Raw genomic sequence first — 20172 nt, 5'->3', positions numbered from 1 at the left:
GAGCCATCCAGGAGCCCCAGGATGTTTCTCATACCAAGATCTCTAACTGGTCTACTTTCTTCTCTCTAGTTTTCAGTCTTCCTTTGTTTTATATATAATATCTAGGGGATTAGTTGTATTTGGCAGGAAGAATAGGAAAATTATGTTTTCTCATAATAAGTAATTACGTTTTTATCTTTCTATCATTTAAAATAGCAGTCTGGCTTCAAGAGTTTAAGTTGGGAATTTTATTTTATGTATTTTTGTTTATATTTATGGAATCCTTAAGAAAATTTTAATGTGTATTTTTGAGGGGGGAGGGAGAAGAGGGGGAAGGAGAAGAATTTGAGGCAGGCTTCAGGCTCTGAGCTGTCAGCACAGAGCCTGATGGGGGCTGGAATCCATGAACCACGAGATCATTCCCTGAGCCAAAGTCGGTCATTTAATGGACTGAGCCACCTGGGTGCCACTGGAATCCTTTTTTAAAGGGATACTCTTATATACCTATTGTTGACTAGCTCACTTAAACTTTCTAGTTGAAGAAACCAAGCAACAGAGAGTTTAGTTATTTGCCCTAAATCAGACAGCTAGTATGTATCAGGAGCAGATGTGAAATTGGAAAATTTGGCTTCAGAGCCTTTTAAATTATTTCTCTGTACTGTCTCTCCCATCATGAGATGGATTACTTTTGGTCTAGTGAGGGACAGGTGCCCACCTTATACTAGTAAATATTACTTGAAGGGTCACATCTGTTAAATAAAGAAGAGAAAAAGGAGTTCCTAAGAAACCAAAACAAGGCAGGACAACAAGGTTTCATGTGTAATTGGTGCCATGATTGGTTCACAAACTTCTATATTCTTAATCTATTACTCAACTTATAATGTCTTCTACATTCCTTGGTGCACATTTACTCCTATAATTTACTGTCTTTTATTTAATTTACTCTTCAATTTATCAGTGCATTAATCTCTAACACAAAGTTTAAAATCTTTTCCATGTATGTCTAATATCACCATCTGTTTTATATTTTAAAAAGTGGCTGTATCCTACTGTACTATTTTCTTTAAGAATTTTTGGAACAAATTTCAAAAAAAAAAAAAGAGAACATTTGAACATTTGGAAGACCACTATGAGTTTTCAACAGTGATGATATCCTTCTGTTACAGCTACTTATTTGTGGAACCAGCTGTCATTATTCCAATATCATCTTTGGTGTTACACAGTACTGTATGTAACAAAAGCTAAACATTTACTACCTTTTACAGGTAATTGGCATTATTTTCTTCATAGTTTATTTTCTGAATTTTCATGTAGGTTTATTTTTTATTCAAATTCGTTGTTACCTTTTCTTAATAATTATACTTAAATTGACCTTAATATTTCCTTAAAGATCCAATGATATCACTCAAATATGCCCTTAATTGAATACCCACTATATCAAGTACTGTGTTGTGTTCTAAGATAAAAGAAAAGAAGGCATATTTTCTTTGTGTGAGCTAATGCTAGTTTGATTATTTATTTTATTAACACAACACACACACATACATGTATGAAATAAATAACCGGTATAGTATTAGCTTGCCATGAAGAGATACACACACAAACACATACCCACAGATGAATGTCTATATGTGTGTGTGTGTGTGTGTGTGTGTGTATGTGTTTATCTATATCAGTATCTGTATATCTCCAATGGTAAATGGATAAACACACACATACATGCATATATATGTTTACTGTTCTTTAGATATATATGCACATAATACATGAAATATATATTAATTGAGATAGATATGAATATAGATATAGATATATATGTGAAATAAAATAGTTGAAACAGTGTTAGTGTGTGTATATATATATATATATATATAGATTGATATGTAGATCTGTGTATATATATATATATATATATCTCCAAGGAACTGGATACAGAGGTTACATCTTTATTGCAGATTATATAAAAATATTTATATTATTATATATTTATTTTAATATATATATAACCAAATATTTATTTTAATATATTATATTTATTTATTTTAATATAAATATATATATATGGAGAGAGAGAGAGAGAGATAGTGTGTGTGTGTGATGGACAAAAAAGTAACAGGGATAGTTTTAACATGCCATGAGGACACACACACACACACACACACGCATGCATATAAGTAAAACCAAAAAATAAAACAATTTTTCTTTTCTTCTATATTTGCTTTAGAAAGGATGAACTGGATGCCTCTAAAAACTTTATGTGTGGCAATGAATTTATGAGAAATGTCCTGATAAACACCTTTGCATTTTTCCTCATGCCTTGCTTGCTTGCTTTTTTTTTTTTTTTTTTTTTTTTTTTTTTTTTTAGCTCAAAACACTGTTACTTATAGCTGTGGTTTCCCTGATGAACTTTGGTGTGAAGGGTGATGATAGGCCTTTGAATCAGTTTGGTGTGTTTGAGTGCAAAGAAAATCTAATGGTGTCTTGGATCCTGAGGGCACATGGTGCTATGCCACAAAAACTCTACAAGAAGCACTCCCAGGTTTCATTCAATGGCTCAAACACGTTAAGGACACAGAAACAATTTTTTCCACCCTGTGACAACTTTTTCTCCAGCATGTTGGCTTTCAACAACATAGAAGCAGCCAGGCCCTCACAGTTCCTAGAGTCATGCCTTTATACCAGCGTCCCAAGCAGAAAGGAAGTGGGGAGACAGAAAAAGTGAGGTCTGATATTATCTGTTAAAAGAACCGCATTCCCCATATGCCCTCAAGCAATTTTCCCTTACATCTGAAATACGCATTTCCTTTGGAAAATACTCAATTCTCTCAGATGAATAAGTCTGTAGTTTATAAACATAGGTAAAACTCTTTGAGGCATTTTCATTATAGATAAGTAACCAGTAAGCAGAGTTTGTTAGACATAGGCAGAATTCATAAGATATGTTACTTACAAGATAAATAGTTAATAAGTACAGCAGGTGTGTGTTAAACATAGATAGAAAAGGATGGAAGGACCAAGAGATACCTAATCTTCATGAGGCACCTGCATACTAAATATGTATGATATACTAAATATGTATGTGACTCGATATACAAGTGTCTCAAAATATTCAGACACTAAATATTCATGAGGTCTTATTTGGCCATCTACTGGTAAAACTCATTCTGGCCCCATGAGTTCTTTGCTAAAAGAAACACAAATACATCTTATGCTATTCTTCAAGAAGTTTGTCAAGCTATCACCTTGGCCCAGTGTCCAAGTGTACTTTTTCCCTAAGTCTCCAATGGAGCAAGTATCCCGGGCCCAGGACACCTTCTGTCTTTTGGTGAAGCTGCTAGAATATCCACTCTGGTCCCTGTAGCTATACCATAGGCAGAGAAGATTGATGTGGTAGAGAAAGAGACAAGACATACAAACTTTTCATATATAAGATTCAGGTAATATGGTCCTCCTGTTTTGCTTGTGTTTGATAATCCCTGAGATTTAAGCATTTTGACTTGGTTTGTAAATCTTTTGGCTCCAAGGCTTCCAGAGTAACGTACCTTGAGTGTATGTAGAGGCTACCATTGCATGAAGGCTATTTTCCACATGACAACATATAATGGACCGGGGATGGGTCCCAGAGCCATTCCAACTGGCAAGGGAGATTGAGAAAGTAAAGAGCTGTCAAAAAAAACCCTATCGGCTAAGATTGGCTCATATCCAGTCAAGGCTTATTCCTTGCAACCAGTCAGAATGTTACAGAACAAACCTGGGGTTCTATTAGCGAGAAATTTGAGTGTGAAATGTCTGCTGATAGTCCATTTTAGTATCTGTCATAGAATTATTCTCTTCATTTGTACGTTTGTGCTTCTTCTTCTAGTTTACATTTTTTTCCATATGGAGTGAAATGAAAATTGAGTAGTAATCTCATGCTTTTGCAGATGAGGAAATACAAGCATGGAGATATATAAATAACTGAAGTCACACAACAGTTATTACCAAATTAAAACAGACATAATTTTGTTTATTTTGAGTTAGCTCTGTTACTCTACATTTTAGTTTATATGTTTTTTTCATAGAAAGTAATTTCCTGAAATTTTAACATTTATGATTAAGAAAATTTCCTGATACGTGATACCTTTACAATCCTTGAATGAGGTAAAGATAGTGCAGAGCAACTATGATAGACAGACATGTTCTATGCCTCCATCGAGTTTTTGTGTATATGTTATGAATTTTGAAAGAAAATACGTAAAAGCACATTATTGTAGGAGATTCCTGATTTGTGTATAAGGTCTGAAGTTTAAAATAGGGATGAAAATAGCTTACAGCCTTATTTTAAGAGCCAAATATGAGCTAATGTACAGAAAATCCCTAGCACAGCACCTGCCTCATACTAGGGACTGAATGAATGGGTAGTTATTGTTATCATTATTAATACAATTGTTGGCATTAATGAATTTCAATGTCATAAGAAGAATGCAATTTAGAAAGAAATACAGGTTTACTGTAGAATAAGAAATCTTAAAACTTACTAAATGTCATTTAAGTCGCGTTTATTAGCCACTTAGAAAAATTCACTTTAGCATTCCTTTCAAGTAAGCTACCCTGGTGCATTTAATATACTATTAATTTGCAAAGCTGATGAGAAAGAGCAAGTGATTTGGGTAGTAAAATCGTAAAAGAAGTGTGTGGACATTTAGTAATTGTGCTGAGGGATTAAGGCAATTATAGAAAAAATGCAGGCTAAAAGTGCCATTGAAGAGAATTTTTTTAAACATTTATTATTCAGATGACTCATCTAAAATGGATAACTGCTCTGACTGATTATTGCTCAAGACTGTTTAATTTCTTTAAATGACTTAATCACTGAAAAACTTCATGTAGAAGTTTGGATTTCAGGTAATTATTGAAGGAGAAAGAAAAGTTGCTTGGCAGTAGATCTCAGTTTGAAATTAGGAATAAAATGAGAACAATAAAACATGCACCATGAAATTTCTCTCAAGGTTAATGATAATTCAGTTTTAGGAACTATATATTCAGACAGGGCTGGCTCTTCGCAAGACTAAAGTAAGTGAAGTGTATCTTTGGTGCATCCAGTCATTACTCATTACCTTTTGTTTTCGTCTGTGGATACCCTCCTGTCCTCTCATGCCCCTCCATCTTACCAATGACAACCCATTGTAACCCGCTCTGAGAATGTGTGTACTAATCCATATGTTATCCAAGAGTATTTGCATTTTAAGTCTAAACTCCAATAGTGGAATGACAGTCTATAGTTTTAGCCAATATATTTTAAGAAAGGAAGAAAGTTCTTTTGTTGTTTAGTTTTCCAGGAGGAGGAAGGGGAGAGGGAAGTCGAAGGACCTTCTAGGGCTTGGAAATTGTTTCCAGGTAGGATGACCATATGTCCTAGTTTTCCCAGAAGAGTCCCAGTTTACATCCATTATTCTGGCATAATTATTAATTATGTCTTGTTTAACATTAAAAAATGTCAAGGTTTAGAGAATAAATTATATGGCCACTAATTATAGAAACATGTCTATGTATTTTAGCGTAAAATTAATGGATCATTCACACACACACACACACACACACACAAATTTAAACATTGCTTACTTAAATATTTAAAATGTTATCTAAGTAAGTAATAGATATATTTGTAAAGCTAATGTCCCAATTAATATATAATAATATATCCCAAGCTTGTGTGTAGAAGTTTCTTCCTCCTAACATCTTGTTCCCAGATATCAAGGCTTCTACAAGAATACCTCTTCTGATTTCTCATTCTGAAAACAAAACAAAACAAAACAAAACAAAAACAAAAACAAAGAAACAGTGAATCATCCAATTTACCAGTGCTTTCCATTGATCCATCTTTTTATACGTATAAGCTTAATTTTATTTAAATTATTATATATGTAATCTATGGATATATCAGATAACATTTATAGCTATATAAGATAAATCTTATATAGATAAGATAAAATTAAATCACCAAATTTCAGGATTTTACCTAAACAGAGGTTTTTCATTCAAAGAAATTCTGAAAGAGTTTGAGACTCTCTAGGACAGCTCCTAGTTGCGATGAAAGAATTTGTCTGTCTTGTGCCTCCACAATGGTCCAGAGTTGTTATAGGAAAGGAACACAGAACCTGGTACATGGTGAAGTCTTTTCATTGCTTCAACCTGAAAGTGACACTTATTACTTCCACTCATGATCCATTGACCAGAATTAGTAACAATTCTGACCATCAGATATTCCTTTTCTACCTTATAACCATCAAAGAAAACACTCATCCCCTCTCCATGAGGGGGATTAGAACCAATTCTAAGGTTCTATCCCATCACTACATCAGGCTCAGAAGTCCAGAATCTCTGATAATACACAGTGTTCTCTATGTCAAGTCGTATGTAGCTCCATCACTTTATCTCCCTTTGTACATACACCAAGCATTCGGTGGTGAAACAAGGATGGGAAGATTGCAACGAACACTCTCATTCAGGAAGAAGAACAGAAAACATTCCACCGTCATAAATCCATAGTAACTTTTAAATCCCACTGGGAAAATATTGCACTAGGGATGAGGTAGGTGCTTTGAGTAAGCCCTGATTCTGCTCTCAGGGAGATACCCCCTTGCCCACTGTTCTCTGTGACCCTTGGCCCCAGGTTCCAGCAGGTTCTTTCTTTTCTACTCTCTTGATAACAACTGAGATGAGTTCTTAGAAATGTGCCTTTTTTGGGGGCTATCTAGCTTTCTATGCTTGTTTCATATCAGTCTCGATTTCTTGATTTAGTGCAGTTAACCTGTTAAAAGATAGCAGATATGGTAGAATAATGGGTAAGAGTGTTTTCTGTAGAATGTGTTTTTGTATCAAGCCATCATCAAGCCATTTGAGCAACAGGTCTAAAGCCACACTTTCAAATGCACTTATCAGTTAAAAGTTGACATTTCCATCTCTGTTTGTGGATCTCCTATATGTCTTATTTTTCACTTAGTTCTAAACTGAAAATGAAATAAATAGTAATTATTTATTTCCTAAAATCTCATCAACATTACTTATGTTATATTCTAAAGATATTAAATTTTACTAATGCATCTAATAAAGATGATTTTGTTAATCATGTCTTCTCAAGGCTGGTTAAACTACTTTGAATCATGTCTATCTTAATGGAATTTATTTGACAGGTAGAAATTTTTGAATGTTACAGTACATTAGGCTCATTATTTTCATTATTCACAAAGGGTATCAGAAAAGTAAAAATAATTTATACATGTTAAAGTAATTATTTTTTGCATTTAGGATGAATTACTATTATTAAATATAGTATAATTTTGATGAAAATGTATTTATATATAAAGAAAATGACATTCAAACAAAATTTAAATGAAGTAACATATAGTAAGTTTTTATGGGTTTTACCAGTCTTGATCTAGTACTTCAGTTAATTTTTTAATAAACATTTTCCAAGTCTGTTTCTGGAGACTATAGACGATGAATATCTCACTTAGCTAATGGTATCATTTTCACCCCAGAGAATATTTATTTCTGACACAAACTAGCTTTTGGCAATAACGTTTTGTGACTCTTAATAATTATAATTATTCTCCCCTTTTCTGGTTTATATCATGAATGAGAAATACCTTTTTTAAAATATGTATATTTTTTCTCCCTTAAAAGAAAGACCTAATCTCAGAGATTTAACTGTGTGTAGTTATCTGTCTCATTCAATGAATTCTACTCTTAAACATACTTTCCCATAAATGCTTCAATAGCATTGAAAATACCATCTAATAAAGGAATCATACAAGAATGTATTTATAAATTCTTTATCAATGTCAGTCCAAATTTGTAATCTATTTTAACATTACTAAGAAACTTTTGAGATACATTTCTCTGAATTTTTCCTTTGAAATATTTTAAGGACCCGTCAGGTAAGAATAGTAATATCTATTTAACTGTATCTTCACAGTTGATACTAAGAGATTCTTGATAGTTCAGTAATAGTAATGACTTGCATTCATCCAGTGCCTTTTCTACAGTGATTACTTGGCCACTGGGCTGAGACCTTAAAATAGATTATAAAATTTAATCATCATAACCACTCAAGGAATTAGACAATATACCTCCACTTTATGCTAAAGACTCTAACTCCTAAGGAGATTATGTAATTTGGTAAAGGGAATGCAGCCAAAAGGCAGACAGGATTCTATTGCAATTCTTTCTAACTTCAAAGCTATTCATAAAAATTTATGTTGTGTAGACCCATTGGACCAAGCACAGTGCTCAGTGCATGCTGAGTGCCTAATAAATGGAGTTTGGTATACTAGAACTGAGAAAGTCATATATACCAGGAAGTAGGATTTCAACCTAGAGTTTAGTAACATATTGACTAATTTGTCTTCTAAATTATATTAAAAATCAACGACACGTTTGCAAAAATCTTTGGAATGAAAAGAACTGTATAAATGGGAGCTGATAATCTTCAGGGTTCTCTAATGTCCTTCTTGTAACAGTCAAGGGAATAATTGATTTTACAGAGCTACTGTTCTAAAGCTTTCCTCTGCCTATAGACAGGCATCAACAGCTGATTGTCTGCAGGTATTTGCCTGGGGGAAGCTATTGAATGTCAATGCAAATCAGGGATGTTTCCTCAACTGTAGAAAGTTACTGGCAGGAACCTTGAGGCATAGGTGTATTTTAAGACAGTAGAACGTCACATTATGTCAATAACTTTATGTTACCAAATAACTAATTTTTTACATTGATATCAGTTGTTTTCTAATTTCTTTATCATACATCTTATTTTAAAGCATATTACTAGCAAGCTAAAATGTTGATGATTGTGGATAAAGTTTAAAACATATTTATATGATTTTAAAAACATAACTTTCAAGTTGCCAGTATTATAGTTTTTGACCAAGGTGAATACACAGAATTTGAAATGATACTCATAATAATAATTATAGCTTAACATTGTGCTGTTTGCTAAATTTAGACAATCTTTTTGTAAGATTACATTTTATAAGTACACTTTGATTTAAGAGAGAAAAAATACCAGAAATGGAATACTAAACCGGCATTATCATTTGCATATTTTATCTGTTAGTTTTTGTTCTCCAAAAGAAATGGTATAAGTTTCTAATGACTTGGGACCCAGCCACCTGTCATTCTAAAGAATGTTTTCCTCTTCACAAGTAACATGGTGTGCTAATTAACTGTTAAAATTTGGGGTAGGGGGTTGAGAAATAAAAGTGATAATATGTTAAAGTGAAAAAATCCAAACAACATTTTTCTATTTAGATGCATTTATTTTACTATTCCTAGTAAGACAAAAATTGGTGGAATTGTTATGCTAAGAAGAAACAATGTCACCTTTTAAATTACAATCTAGATGAGGATCTATGAAACACACGCAGTCACACCAAAAATAGACTTTCTTATTCTTGAGGAAAATCAGTATTGATGCCAAATGAGCAGCATCAGAAATATATATATACATACATATATATATATATATATATGTATGTATATATGTATATAAATATATAAATAAAAGTAATATGTATATTCTATCAATATGGTAGAGATATTTGGATATTAGATTTAAACCCAAATGTTCAGTTTAAGATACTGTCTTAGTAGTTCTCAGACTTCATCTCTTCATGCTAAATAGTTATCAAGACATGGAAAGCATAAAACTCACAACATTGGAAACTGAGACTGGCTGATAACTCATTGCCAGGACATGAAAAATATTTTGGCTAATAACACTGCACATGTTTGAAAGCAGGTATGAGACATAGACAAAGGGAGAGATTAGATATATATCATTCCATTTCCCTGGAGTCATAGAAGGATGCACACAATATGATCAATGTCTCGGGCATTGAGAAATTACAAAGAAAGAATAGATCGTCCAGGATGACTAGGCATGATGTAGTGAATCTTAGGATGTACAGATTTCACAGGAAAGGATGCTCTGATGCAAGTAAAGAGTTTTATAAGAGAAATTTATTTTCTAGGAATTGCAGCAGTTTTTTCTTTATCATTTTTCAAATCATCACAGAAACACACTGGTATTAGAGCAAAGGAAACTTACACTATTTAATTTTGTTCAATGCTGAGAGTTTTGTCAAGAGATGTATGTACTAATCAGTTTTCTAGATATGGATAAGGAATAGGATTCAACCAGCAACCCTTGGGCAATAAATACCACAAGGGCAGCCTCCATACCCTTTTGGTTGGCAAAGATCATGACTAGAGCTATCAATCCTCATCCAAGAATGATTAATAATAAAAATCAACATGGGGCATATAGAAAGTTCTTCAGAGTAAAGAAAAGACAATGCCATACTAAAAATTCCAGGGGAGAATATGCCTCTGAAAGTTGTACAATAAATAGATTTGAATTTTAAAACAATTATTTAGAATCCTTAAAAGACCTCTTCCCTATAAACAGAAATAGGATCCTACCAGAAAGTAAAGGATTGATACTGAATGTGAGTTCATTGAGAGTTACATTGGAAGGAATCTAAAAACATAAATCAATAATATAAACTTCCAATAGAGGCAGTGAAAAATAAAATTCATCTCTTGGATCATGATAGCATTGTAAAAGACAAATCTGAGAAAGAATTTCATAATGTGAAAGAGGAAATTGAGATTAAAATATGAGAGAGAAGTTGGTAAGTATGGGAGACAAAGCCTGCAATCCAGTTTAAAAGTTCCAGGAGCTCAAAGAAAAAGAATCAATACCCATTAGAATTAAATAAAGAAAATTTTCTGGAAAAGAAACAATAACATAGATCCACTATTTGAATGGTTTTATTGTGAATCAGGTAAAATCAATCAATAGATTTTCACCCTAGTTCAAGCATGTACAAATTTTTAATTATAAGCATAAAGAAAGCCCTTCATTCAACTAAAAAAAAAGCAAAGTAATATATCTATGAAGAATTAAATTTCATTTTGGCTTATAATCTTTTCTGAAATACTGTATGCTAATATATATACATATAAATGTTACTTGAGAATTTTAAGTTCATGTAAGTTTTAATTAATATTTAAAGCCTACACATATTGATATTCTCAGAAACACAAGATGATCATTATAGCATGTGGTTACCATCCTGAAAAAAATATATAAACTGAATGCATATTTCGGTTCCCTGCAGAACAAATTAACATTAAAAACTCAAAATTTCGGAAAGGGCTTTACAAGGGGTGACCATGAAGTGCTGATACTCATAAGCTGTTGTAAATTACATTTAAAAAAATTTGTTAGTTTGATAATAAAACAATAAGCTCAGTATAATCATTGAAATATTACATAATTCAGAAATAGGGTATATTATAAAGTTAAAAATATGTGAGTACCTAAGAGAGCTTGGAGGGGACTTCTCCTCCAATTGATTCTTGAGATGTGGTAGCCACTACAGACACCCTGATTGTAGCCTCCTGAGGAACACAGAGCCAGAGGCACCCCCTAACCTGTTCCTGACCTGTGAAAACGGTGGGGTAACAAACAAACAATACATAAAATATTTGGGTATATATATGCATATTTGTGTGTGTGTGTCTGTATACAGCCTCTATGTTTTGGGTACTTTGTTACACAGAGGCTAACAGGCAAAAGAAAAAAAAGGCAAAAACTAAGTAGAGGGAAACTTGAATTACAAGTACCCTTAGAGTATAAGAGAGTGAAGCCATAAAGGAAAGCAGAAAGATATTTAAAAAAAAAGTATTCATTAAATGAATGATATTGAATATTAATGTATACTATATAGGTGGCATATATTATATATATTTACATACACTCTACGTGCATGTATAACGAACGGAGAATTGGAAAATAAAGTCGAAGCAAAATTCTAGAGATAACAAAAAGATAGAGGAAGGGATAATAGGAGCTGAATAATAAAATAAGCAAAAACTATAAAAGATCAGACCAGAAGGCCTGATTTCTGAATGAAAAGATTTGTAGGAAAGGAGAACTGGGGAAAAGTAAGGGAGAAAATCATCAAAGAAATATTTCAGAGAAGATCACCAGAAGTGAAGGAAATATATTACTAGATTAAAAAACCCCTTGAGGTCTCAGTAAAATAAATTAAGAATATCCACAGCAAGACAGATTATTCTGAAAATTCAGAGCTCTTGATAACTTAAGAACTCATAGAGAGGAGCGGCACCTGGGTGGCTCAGTCGGTTTAGTATCTGACTGGATCAGGTCATGATCTCACAGTTTGTGAGTTGGAATCCCACATCGGGCTGTCTGCTGTCAGCACAGAGCCTGCTTTGGATCCTCTGTCCCCTTCTCTTTCTGCCCCTACCCTGTTCGTGTTCTCTCTGTCTCTCTGTCTCTCTCTCTCAAAAGTAAATTAAAACAAACAAAAAACTTGTTGGGCTTGGCACTGACAGCTCAGAGCCTGAAGCCTGCTTCAGATTCTGTGTCTCTCTCTCTGCTCCTCCCCCACTCTCATTCTGTCTCTTTCTCTCTCTCTCTCAAAAATAAATAAACATTTAAAAAATTAAATTTGAAGAAATAATGTGATTTTAAGCTAAAAATATGTACTTAGCTCAACTATAAATTAGGTCTGAGGGTAGCATAGAAACATTTTCAAACGCAAAACTTCCAAAACAACTTAATATCATGCCCCATCCTTAGGTTGTTGCAATGGTCAACAACTTGCTTTTGTCTAAAGGTCCACATAACAAATAATTTACATTTTGTATGGACCATCAGATCTGTGTTGCAGCCACTGGATTCCGCCCTTGTAGTGTGAAACGACCTATAGACAATACATAAATGAGGAAGTATGGCTGTGTTCCAATTAGCTTTATTTATGGAAAATGAAATTTGAACTTCATAAACTGTCACATGTATGCTATGAAATATTATTCTCTTGTCCCTATACATTTAAAAATGTAAAAATTATTTCCACTTCTGTCTAGTACAAAATGGATGGAGAACCAGATTTGGCCTGAAGGCCCACAGGTTGCTGACTCCTGGTTATTTGAAGATAAGCTTCCCCCAGACAGAATTAACCAAGAAAGAGGAAGTTATAAATGCAAGAATATAGAGGATCCAACATAGAAAAGAGGCAAGTTGAATCCTCAGGATGATGGTGAAGACAGATCCTACGAAGATAGGATCCACCACCATTGAGGCTGGAACAGGAGGACAGAGGGCTCCGGGGAGATTTGAGCCAGAAGACAAATTGAACCCAAGCAAAATAAAACAAAACAAAAATGATAGACTTTCCAATGTGTCCATTGTATTGAAAAGAATGTGAAAGGTTTGTTGGAGTCTTGGAGAGAAAGAATCATGATGGTTACAGAAGAAAAAAAGGAACAAACAAATTAGATAATGATTCATATGTTAAAACACACGAACAGAAAAAGAGAGGTCAGACAAGAAAAACATTTAAGCATCGTAACTGAGTTGTATAGATCTGAAGAAGAGTTCTTGAGTCATAACAAAAATCACAAGATATTGGTTTAACAAAAACCATAATACGACTATATTGGAGACACTGTTAGAAGTACATGTAAGGGTGGGAATGGGAGGAGGTTGTTAAGTAGCTAAAACTGAAAATTCAATAAATAGTACTAGAAGCCTATTATTTAGAAATATGGATGTAACCACCCAAAGAAATAGGTAACAGTGGTAAGTTCCTATTTCTGGAAGTGTAGAGGATAAGGAAGGTTGGGAAGAACCACCATTTTTACTTAGCTATCATGCAAATGTATTTGAAATAGTGTTTTAATACCAAAGCATTTTATTTAAAAATTTTTTTAATGTTTATTTATTTTTGAGACAGAGAGAGCATGAGTGGGGAGGGGCAGCGAGAGAGGGAGACACAGAATCTGAAGCAGGCTCCAGCCTCCGAGCTGTCAGCACAGAGCCTGATGCGGGGCTCGAACTCAAGGACGGTGAGATCATGACCTGAGCCGAAGTTGGACGCTCAACCGACTGAGCCACCCAGGTGCCTCAATACCAATGCATTTTAATACACCCCCCCAAAATAAATAGAAAGTAGTAAAAAATCAAGTTCTGTTCTATAAATGGTGGTAACCTAGAGGATGTAATAACGGTAATACTAATGATACAACAATTATATTTCTTAGCAGTAAAAAATATAAAATACGTTAAAATAGCTGCAAGAAAGGATTGGAGACCACCCAAAGAAGATAAAGCTTGAAGGAAACTTTCATTAAAAATAAAAAAGTTTTAACTGGTTCCCTCTGCCTGGAATGCCTCCTCCCCAAATATTTGACTAACTTCTGCCTTTCCCAGCTTCACAACCCCCAAGAAAATGCTGCCTCTTCACTGATGTGTCTCCTCTTCACCCAACACACAGCTTTTGTTTTATTTCCACAGGTTTTTACAAACGTCTGGCATAGTATGTTTTAACTTTTTTCTTGTTGCTAGTTTTTTCACTGTCTTTCTGTTCTCTTTAGAATGTAAAACTCTCCATGGCAGAGATTTTAATCTGTTTTGCAGCTTCTGTATTCCCAAAATTTAGAGCAGTATCTGGTACATCGTAGGCATCAGTAGATATGTGTTCTAATGAAAATTGTCTTTTGGTAAATTAGACACAATAAGCAAAACTAAATAGTGTAAGAATTTCCAATTTTCCCAAATTAATTTATAGACGTAATGAAACATATATATCACTTCTCCACGGGTTTTTTTTTTTGTTGGAACTTGTCAAAATAATTCTCAACTTCAGAGTAATCAGTAATTATTGTAGTAGAAGGAGCAGGGAACTGTCAGATGGATGGTGGCTAGTGTCGTTAAAGCAGTGAAAATAACGATGAATTTGGAAAATAAGGAAATATGATTTCCCAACAAAATGTTAAAATATGGTATAAAATAGAATAATGTAAAAAAAATCAGCTTGCGTAAAAATCTGCAGATACGTAAATGGAGCAGAAAATGCAGCCTCAAAAACAACAGTAATCTGAGCAGTACTGACGGGTTAGACATAAAAAGTTGCACGAAATAGTAGGTATCTGGGGAGTTTTTGTTAGTTTATTTGCTTACAACATATACCCAAATAAATTCCAGAGGTTTAAAATAAGTTAAATAACACTTTTTATAAAAACAGAATAATACAAATACCAGAAAATACAGGTGAATATCCCAGACACACAGAAATTATTTGAGTCATGTTTTACCTGGTCTTTTAACGCTGATATTTCAGAAGTCATCACAGATAAAACTAACAGACAATTGATTAATAAAAACATTTTCAAACCTGTTTTCTTCTAAAAAGCTTGAAGAACTCTTCCAAAGTATAATGGCATTCAATTTTTTAAAAGAGAGCAAAAGACTAAAACAGAAATGTTTAGCTTCACCAATAATTTTTAAAATGCGAATTAAGAAAAAGAAAACAATAAGATGATATGTCCCCTGTTCCCAACTGGCTAACCCTAAAATTAGTAATTAATACACTTCAGTATTCTCATATCCTTGTGGGAGAAAATGAAAATTGGTTCAAGCTTTCTGGAGGGAAATTTGGCTCTCTGATCAATATTTTTACTTTCAATAATAAATCCTAAATAAATAATCAAGAATCAAACTGTGTTTGATGCTCCAGAAATTTCTTCAAAGCATTAGTTAAGATTGAAAAATAATAGAACAACCTAACATTCAACAGTAGAGAAATAGTTTAATAAATTAAGTCATTTGGAGAGGTTCCGGAAGATGGCGGCGTAGGAGGACGCGGGGCTCACAGCGCGTCCTGCCGATCACTTAGATTCCACCTACACCTGCCTAAAGAACCCAGAAAACCGCCAGAGGATTAGCAGAAGGGAGTCTCCGGAGTCAAGCGCAGACTAGAGGCCCACGGAAGAGGGTAGGAAGGGCGGCGAGGCGGTGCGCGCTCCACGGACTGGCAGGAGGGAGCCGGGGCGGAGGGGCGGCTCGCCGGCCAAGCAGAGCCCCCGAGTCTGGCTGGCAAAAGCGGAGGGGCCGGACGGACTGTGTTCCGACAGCAAGCGCGACTTAGCGTCTGGGAGGTCATAAGTTAACAGCTCTGCTCGGAAAGCGGGAAGGCTGGAGGACAAAGGGAGGGAGAGCTGCTGAGCCCCCGGACGGCAGAGCTCAGCTTGGCGGGGAACAAAGGCACCAGCGCCATCTCCCCCGCCCATCCCCCAGCCAGAATCCCAAAGGGAACCAGTTCCTGCCAGGGAACTTGCTCGCTCCGCGCAAACACCCAACTCTGTGCTTCTGCGGAGCCAAACCTCCGGCAGCGGATCTGACTCCCTCCCGCTGCCACAGGGCTCCTCCTGAAGTGGATCACCTAAGGAGAAGCGAGCTAAGCCTGCACCTCCAGCCCCCGTGCACCTTGCCTACCCACCCCAGCTAATACGCCAGATCCCCAGCAACATAAGCCTGGCAGTGTGCAAGTAGCCCAGACGGGACACGCCACCCCACAGTGAATCCCGCCCCTAGGAGAGGGGAAGAGAAGGCACACACCAGTCTGACTGTGGCCCCAGCAGTGGGCTGGGGGCAGACATCGGGTCGGACTGCGGCCCCGCCCACTAACTCCAGTTATACACCACAGCACAGGGGAAGTGCACTGCAGGTCCTCACCACGCCAGGGACTCTCCAAAATGACCAAACGGAAGAATTCCCCTCAGAAGAATCTCCAGGAAATAACAACAGCTAATGAACTGATCAAAAAGGATTTAAATAATATAACAGAAAGTGAATTTAGAATAATAGTCATAAAATTAATCGCTGGGCTTGAAAACAGTATACAGGACAGCAGAGAATCTCTTGCCACAAAGATCGAGGGACTAAGGAACAGTCACGAGGAGTTGAAAAACGCTTTAAACGAAATGCAAAACAAAATGGAATCCACGATGGCTCGGCTTGAAGAGGCAGAGGAGAGAATAGGTGAACTAGAAGATAAAGTTATGGAGAAAGAGGAAGCTGAAAGAAAGAGAGATAAAAAAATCCAGGAGTATGAGGGGAAAATTAGAGAACTAAGTGATACACTAAAAAAAAATAATATACGCATAATTGGTATCCCAGAGGAGGAAGAGAGAGGGAAGGGTGCTGAAGGGGTACTTGAACAAATTATAGCTGAGAACTTCCCTGAACTGGGGAAGGAAAAAGGCATTGAAATCCAAGAGGCACAGAGAACTCCCTTCAGACGTAACTTGAATCGATCTTCTGCACGACATATCATAGTGAAACTGGCAAAATACAAGGATAAAGAGAAAATTCTGAAAGCAGCAAGGGATAAACGTGCCCTCACATATAAAGGGAGACCTATAAGACTCGTGACTGATCTCTCCTTTGAAACTTGGCAGGCCAGAAAGGCTTGGCACGATATCTACAGTGTGCTAAACAGAAAAAATATGCAGCCGAGAATCCTTTATCCAGCAAGTCTGTCATTTAGAATAGAAGGAGAGATAAAGGTCTTCCCAAACAAACAAAAACTGAAGGAATTTGTCACCACGAAACCAGCCCTACAAGAGATCCTAAGGGGGATCCTGTGAGACAAAGTACCAGAGACATCACTACAAGCATAAAACATACAGACATCACAATGACTCTAAACCCATATCTTTCTATAATAACACTGAATGTAAATGGATTAAATGCGCCAACTAAAAGACATAGGGTATCAGAATGGATAAAAAAACAAGACCCATCTATTTGCTGTCTACAAGAGACTCATTTTAGATCTGAGGACACCTTTAGATTGAGAGTGAGGGGATGGAGAACTATTTATCATGCTCCTGGAAGCCAAAAGAAAGCTGGAGTAGCCATACTTATATCAGACAAACTAGACTTTAAATTAAAGGCTGTAACAAGAGATGAAGAAGGGCATTATATAATAATCACAGGGTCTATCCACCAGGAAGAGCTAACTATTATAAATGTCTATGCGCCAAATACCCGAGCCCCCAGATATATAAAACAATTACTCATAAACATAAGCAACCTTATTGATAAGAATGTGGTCATTGCAGGGGACTTTAACACCCCACTTACAGAAATGGATAGATCATCTAGACACACAGTCAATAAAGAAACAAGGGCCCTGAATGATACATTGGATCAGATGGACTTGACAGATATATTTAGAACTCTGCATCCCAAAGCAACAGAATATACTTTCTTCTCGAGTGCACATGGAACATTCTCCAAGATAGATCATATACTGGGTCACAAAACAGCCCTTCATAAGTTTACAAGAATTGAAATTATACCATGCATACTTTCAGACCACAATGCTATGAAGCTTGAAATCAACCACAGGAAAAAGTCTGGAAAACCTCCAAAAGCATGGAGGTTAAAGAACACCCTACTAACGAATGAGTGGGTCAACCAGGCAATTAGAGAAGAAATTAAAACATATATGGAAACAAACGAAAATGAAAATACAACAATCCAAACGCTTTGGGACGCAGCGAAGGCAGTCCTGAGAGGAAAATACATTGCAATGCAGGCCTATCTCAAGAAACAAGAAAAATCCCAAATACAAAATCTAACAGCACACCTAAAGGAAATAGAAGCAGAACAGCAAAGGCAGCCTAAACCCAGCAGAAGAAGAGAAATCATAAAGATCAGAGCAGAAATAAACAATATAGAATCTAAAAAAACTGTAGAGCAGATCAACGAAACCAAGAGTTGGTTTTTTGAAAAAATAAACAAAATTGACAAACCTCTAGCCAGGCTTCTCAAAAAGAAAAGGGAGATGACCCAAATAGATAAAATCATGAATGAAAATGGAATGATTACAACCAATCCCTCAGAGATACAAACAATTATCAGGGAATACTATGAAAAATTATATGCCAGCAAATTGGACAACCTGGAAGAAATGGACAAATTTCTAAACACCCACACTCTTCCAAAACTCAATCAGGAGGAAATAGAAAGCTTGAACAGACCCATAACCAGCGAAGAAATTGAATCGGTTATCAAAAATCTCCCAACAAATAAGAGTCCAGGACCAGATGGCTTCCCAGGGGAGTTCTACCAGACATTTAAAGCAGAGATAATACCTATCCTTCTCAAGCTATTCCAAGAAATAGAAAGGGAAGGAAAACTTCCAGACTCATTCTATGAAGCCAGTATTACTTTGATTCCTAAACCAGACAGAGACCCAGTAAAAAAAGAGAACTACAGGCCAATATCCCTGATGAATATGGATGCAAAAATTCTTAATAAGATACTAGCAAATCGAATTCAACAGCATATAAAAAGAATTATTCACCATGATCAAGTGGGATTCATTCCTGGGATGCAGGGCTGGTTCAACATTCGCAAATCGATCAACGTGATACATCACATTAACAAAAAAAAAGAGAAGAACCATATGATCCTGTCAATCGATGCAGAAAAGGCCTTTGACAAAATCCAGCACCCTTTCTTAATAAAAACCCTTGAGAAAGTCGGGATAGAAGGAACATACTTAAAGATCATAAAGGCCATTTATGAAAAGCCCACAGCTAACATCATCCTCAACGGGGAAAAACTGAGAGCTTTTTCCCTGAGATCAGGAACACGACAGGGATGCCCACTGTCACCGCTGCTGTTTAATATAGTGCTGGAAGTTCTAGCATCAGCAATCAGACAACAAAAGGAAATCAAAGGCATCAAAATTGGCAAAGATGAAGTCAAGCTTTCGCTTTTTGCAGATGACATGATATTATACATGGAAAATCCGATAGACTCCACCAAAAGTCTGCTAGAACTGATACATGAATTCAGCAAAGTTGCAGGATACAAAATCAATGTGCAGAAATCAGTTGCATTCTTATACACTAACAATGAAGCAACAGAAAGACAAATGAAGAAACTGATCCCATTCACAATTGCACCAAGAAGCATAAAATACCTAGGAATAAATCTAACCAAAGATGTAAAAGATCTGTATGCTGAAAACTATAGAAAGCTTATGCAGGTAATTGAAGAAGATATAAAGAAATGGAAAGACATTCCCTGCTCATGGATTGGAAGAATAAATATTGTCAAAATGTCAATACTACCCAAAGCTATCTACACATTCAATGCAATCCCAATCAAAATTGCACCAGCATTCTTCTCGAAACTAGAACAAGCAATCCTAAAATTCATATGGAACCACAAAAGGCCCCGAATAGCCAAAGTAATTTTGAAGAAGAAGACCAAAGCAGGAGGCATCACAATCCCAGACTTTAGCCTCTACTACAAAGCTG

At 35.6% G+C, this 20172-nt stretch overlaps 1 long non-coding RNA gene across 2 annotated transcripts in view; it reads left to right on the top strand.

Moving 5' to 3' along the window:
• Positions 1-13219, top strand: part of LOC122199180 — a 33570-nt gene extending 20351 nt beyond the window's left edge. For both annotated transcript variants that reach the window (XR_006193399.1, XR_006193397.1), the window contains one exon: positions 12919-13219. This is a non-coding gene — a long non-coding RNA (uncharacterized LOC122199180). The remainder of the gene's footprint in view (positions 1-12918) is intronic.
• The last annotated feature ends 6953 nt before the right edge of the window (positions 13220-20172 follow it).

This window comes from Panthera leo, chromosome A1 (genome assembly GCF_018350215.1).
Source record: "Panthera leo isolate Ple1 chromosome A1, P.leo_Ple1_pat1.1, whole genome shotgun sequence".
NCBI classification, from domain to species: domain Eukaryota; kingdom Metazoa; phylum Chordata; class Mammalia; order Carnivora; family Felidae; genus Panthera; species Panthera leo.
Note: the sequence above shows the minus strand (reverse complement) of the source record. Positions and strands in the feature narration are given on the sequence as shown.